This window comes from Camelus dromedarius, chromosome 9 (genome assembly GCF_036321535.1).
Source record: "Camelus dromedarius isolate mCamDro1 chromosome 9, mCamDro1.pat, whole genome shotgun sequence".
Classification (NCBI taxonomy): domain Eukaryota; kingdom Metazoa; phylum Chordata; class Mammalia; order Artiodactyla; family Camelidae; genus Camelus; species Camelus dromedarius.
This window is the reverse complement of record NC_087444.1, coordinates 20,928,338-20,933,510: the sequence shown is the minus strand read 5'-3', so window position 1 is coordinate 20,933,510 and position 5,173 is coordinate 20,928,338. Positions and strand designations below refer to the sequence as shown.

The following is a 5,173-nucleotide window of genomic DNA, read 5'->3' as shown; positions in this document are numbered from 1 at the left end:
AAAAATAACCTGTGTCCCATAGAGATGTTCAGAGGATTAAATAAAATTGCACCTATGAAACCCTAGGATTTCAATCAGCTTGTTTGAGCTTCTTTTATTATGTTTATGCCTTTCCATTTTATTTTTAGAAAATTTTAAAATCCAATAAAGAAAAGAACAATCATCTGTAGTCTTACAACTTGGAACTACCGCCGTTTACATTTTGAGTTACTTATTTTCAGTCTTTTTTTTTCAAACCACTTTGCTGGTTGTTTTGGGAAAACTGAGAAATATCATGTATTTATTAGAAACTCTTCAATCATACAGAAAAGTGCCCTCAAATATGGAAAGCTTCATGAAGGTTCAAGTTATCTGGTGCAGGGGCCATGATAATCTCTGTATCATTCCAATGTTTTCACATCTGTGATGCCCCAGTGGCATCCTGGCATGCTTTTAAATACTAGGGTTTCACTGGTACATAAGAAACAATTCAGTTATATCTGCTGTCAACCCCCTGGTCTTTTAGATGTCCTTTAACCTTGGATCTATATTTGAGTACAACCCTATTGCCCTGGCTGGACCCTCCTATCCTCAGGAGGAAACACTCGCTATTGTTCTAGCCAAAGGAAAACTGTCTCCATCACCACCCTGTCCTCTGCCTCTTTTTGCAACAAATTGTACTCAATTCCATGCTACATCCCACTGCCTGCTCAGCTCCACATTCCTTCTCACATATCATTGCTGTTTTAGAACATACTGTCAGTTGTATCAAATTTTACACACGCACCTGCATTTGGTGGCACACGTGGGAAGGGTGTGTGGCACTGCAGTGTTGGCGGTGTACTGTCCTGCTGTCTTGGCGTTTGCTTCTGTGTGGGCCACACAGCAGTCACGTCCACATGGTTGACTCTGTACCTGTTTTGAATTCATCCTCCCTCCAGCCTTTGCGACCTCCCAGCCTCTCCCCAGGGTCGAGCCTCTCTCCCAGGAGCTGGGAAGGCAGAGCCAGTGTGCTCCCACTGGACACAACAAACCACCCAAGACTCCGGGAGGAGAAGCATCATTGGCTTGCTGCCTCCGAGAGGACTTACCTTGAGCTTATCTACACCTTCCCTGGGAGTCTTTAGAAGCCTTCTAGGCTTCAGCCTTCCTGCAGGTGAGCTCTTGATATAAGATATTAAAGAAAAAGTATTATTCTGTTAAAGGAAAAATTATTTATGACATTTATGAAAGCATGGTAAGGCAGACTTTATTCAAGGGGACTGTTGTGATAGTTGCAATGGGCTTTTGCTGTAGGAAAGAGAGATTGGGCTCAACTCTGAATACAACAAAGAAAAGTGGAAATTTATGGCCAAAGAGCAGGATGGGGGTCAGTGGATGGAAAACTGCCATGAGGGTAAAGGAGGATTCAGGTTAAACTGACCTGCCAGGATTCTTGCTGAAGGCAGGCCAGGGTGCTTGGACATCCCCTGGGGGGTGGAGGGGAGGAGGAACCCAATCAGATATTGAGGATGATCAGATACTGAGGGTGGGGGTTCTTGCTAAGCTGACTTAGTAGGATTCTTGCTAAGATTAGCCAGTGCCAGGGGGAGGATATAGCTCAGTGGTAGAGCACATGATTAGCATCCATGAGGTCACAGGTTCAATCATCAGTACCTCCATTAAATAAATAATAATAATAAATAAACCTAATTACCTCCTCCCACAAAACAAAACAAAACAAAACAAAACAAAACAAAACAAAAGATTGGACAGTGCAGAGACGGACATGGAAGCCCAAAGTCAGGACCCAGCTGAGAAGAGAGTTGAGAGAGTCTTTGTCAGGAAGTAGGTCTTGACCAGTGTTCAAAAATCTGGATATCATGACAAAACATGACCTGGTACTTCTGCCAGACTTGGGCCCAAGCCCTGGTGGGTGAATGAGGGCAGAGTGCTGCTGGTTGTGTCATTCTCAGCGTTTCCTGTGACCTGGGTTTCCTCTACCCAACACTGTGCCCTGTCAAGACTAAGGAGGAACAGGACAAAGGAATGGAGGATGAAGGCCTGCTTGGACTTCAGCAAAATGGGGAGCTGAGGGCAGGAGCTGGGACTGGTAAAGAACTTTCCAGATAAAACTGGCCTGGAGGGTGCTAAGTGCGTCTCCTGTCCACACACAGGGCATCTTCAGAGTCACCGCTGCTCCCCTCATCTTCTTCCTGAGGAAGCTGGTGCAAACAATCTCACAGTGCCTGCTTTAAAGCCATGTCTTCGGAATAAGTCCTTCTCTCTCTCAAAAGTGCCTCTAAGCATCGTTTTGCCCAGAAACCACTTAACCCATTTGCACTCAAGTTAGTACACAGCAGACTAATAACTTAAGACATTAACTGCCATGTTCTGTTTTTCTCTTCCACCACCACTGGCATTTGTACACTGAGACAGTGAGGCTGCGATTTGCCCCAGATGGGAGCTGTCAGGCAAGGATAAGACGTGTGAAAAAGTGCCTGATCCCTGACTTCGGGGTTCAAAGGGCAGCATCTCAGGTGAGGCTGAGGGGCTGGAAGTACACACCAGCAGAGCAGGCTTCTGTCCAGGGTCCCCACCCCGCAGATGTAAACCTAGAGAAAGAACATGGGCCAGAGGGGAGAGGGAGAGAGTTCTGGAAGTTCCAGCAATAATGCAGGAGCTATAAGGTGTGCTCCCATCTTTATTCCAAACCAGAAGGAGTTGGAGGAACAGGATCTGAGTCAGAAGTGCCTTGGAGCCTGCAGATCTTCCTGCTGGGGGTCATGAGGCACAGAGAGAGGGTTGCATGGGTGACTGAATGGGGAGGAAGGGGATCAGCCCCCTCTGAGCAAGAGGGCAGTGCCCATCAGGAAAGCCCAGGAGAAGGGACCCTGGTTTAAGGGGTGTAGCAGGGAGCACCTCTTGGGAGTCAGAGGGGAGCATGACTGTTCCTCTGTTGGCCATTTTCAAGGAGAGGTGGGAATGGACTCAGCACGGACAAGCTGCTGAGATCAGCCCCAGGAGGGCCATACATGGTCTGAGCTGAAAGGAACAGGTGGGAAGAGGCCATAGGCCATGGACAGGAGCACAGCCCTGAGATAATCAAGGACTGAGACGTCTCTGCCAGCTGCAGGGGCCCCTAATGCGGAGGGGAGGCAGTTAGCTAAGTCTCTTAGAACTGAGCCTGGGGAAGGCTGAAGAAGGGCATTTTAACCCTAAATATGAAATGTTTAGGAAGGCAAAAGGTGACTACGTGGCCTTTTAGTATCATACCCTAATGCTGTGAAATCAGCCCACCTAAGAGTCATCTGATGTTCTAGGGCAGGGGTCTCAAAGTATGGTCTGGGGGTCCCTGAGACCCTCTCAGGGGCCCATGAGGTTAAAACAATTTTCACAATAATAATGTTTCAGTCGGTTGATAACAAATGTTATCTGCCACCTATACAGGAATTCCCCACATTGGATTTCTGAGGGACAAGAAATAAATTCTTCTTTTTAGGCACATATGTAGACTGTTTGCAGCCTCCCTGTGGTTAAGTTGGCCCTGCCACCAAGTTTTAGGCAAGAGGTTAAAGGCAGAAGTGATGCCCTCCACTCCCACACTTGGCCCCGAAGTCCTCCCATGGGTCACCGTCCATGTTCTTCCCTGTTGTGGGACAAGGTGGTGGCTGTGGACTGGTGACATGGTGACTCGTGGGTTAGTAAAAGAATTTGCCAGAGATAAAGTATGAGAATAGGAGTTTATTAGGGTATGCTGCTAAAGGCAACAGTGGGCCACACAGACAAGAGGTGCTGTGTGAGCATCGAGGGCCAGTTGTTGGGGTCTTTTATAAGGTAGGGTCACAAAGTGCCTGATCGGCTTATGCACAAATCTGATTGGTTGTAGATGAGGTAAGACGTTTAGGGTATGTGAAGGGCGGTGGGGTTTATGACTCTGGTAACATGGGCTGAACAAACCAGCCTGAGCTGTTGTGAGATTAGGCTTTACCTAGGGCTATTAGTTTGTTAGGGGAAACTTGCCCAGTAAAAAATATACTTTATCTGTTGAGGGATCACAGGCAGGCATCCGAGAGCCCAGAAATGGGGGTCGCCGGACTCTGAAGGACGTCAGTTGGCCCCACATTCCCCACGCTGGCTGGTTGGGATGAAATTGGCTGCCCTCCCTGCAGTCTCCCATCCCCAGGGCACTCTTGGGAACAGCCTGTCGACAATGGCAGAGAAGGAGGCTGGATCCCTGAATCCAGCTTAAGAGAGAGCCACCCATGCAGGAAACTCACATTGGATAAAAAGAGACAAGAAATAAACTCTTATTGTGTTAAATCACTGAGCCTTGAGGCTTTATCTGTTACTAATAAAATGAGCTCCATAATATGAAGACTGAGGCCACTTATCTAGAGTTAACTGCTGTTGTCAAATTCAACGCATGGCAAATGTAATCTGACAAATCCCTCATTTGTTTGGCAGCCCTTCAGGTTTTGACATCAGCTGTTATTGTGCTGCTTGACAACCAGGCATCAATAATAAACATTTCACAAAAACGGTTGTAATAGCTTTCGCTTTTTAAAAGACAAACTAATTTCCTACTCTTTTCCTCCTCCAGTCCCTACGCTTGGCATGAGTCAAAAATTGCTTCTGATTCTGTGCACATTATCATCCTTAAAACCATGGCAATAATAGGCATATACTATCTAGAAAGTGGGGTTGATAACCTCACTGCAGGCTAGGCTGGTCATCTTATGACTGAAGGGGAGCAGAATATGCCACCTTGGCATAAGGATTATTTTGAGCCAAAGGCAATTGAGAAGAAGCAGATAGAATAAAAGCTCTCTGCTCTCCCTGTTTGCCCCAAAAACAGGGCATAAATTTGAAAAGGTTCTCCCAACTCCACCACCCCACCATCCCTCCCTACTTGGAGAGGCAGAAGTTAATCACCAGAGATAACTGGAGGTCCTTATCAGCCCAGAGACCAGCACCAAAGGAATCTGCCTAACAACCTCTGCTAATACCAGCCCTTATGTACCATTACTTTCCCCTCGGGTTTGCCTTCCAACAGTTTCCCACCCCCGGAAGCTCAGTCCTTTTCCTCATTACTTCTCTAAAACCTTGTTGTTCTTAACTTATAGTTACCAGGGGGTAAAGGAGCTGGGAAGAGATAAACTGGGAATTCGAAATTTGCACCTCTTGGGGAGTGATGGAAATGTTAGCTATCTTG

General features: G+C 46.8%; 1 pseudogene; it reads right to left on the bottom strand.

The window, feature by feature from the left end:
• Positions 1-316: 316 nt before the first annotated feature.
• Positions 317-414, bottom strand: LOC116155065 (U6 spliceosomal RNA; annotated as a pseudogene).
• Between the last annotated feature and the right edge of the window lie 4,759 nt (positions 415-5,173).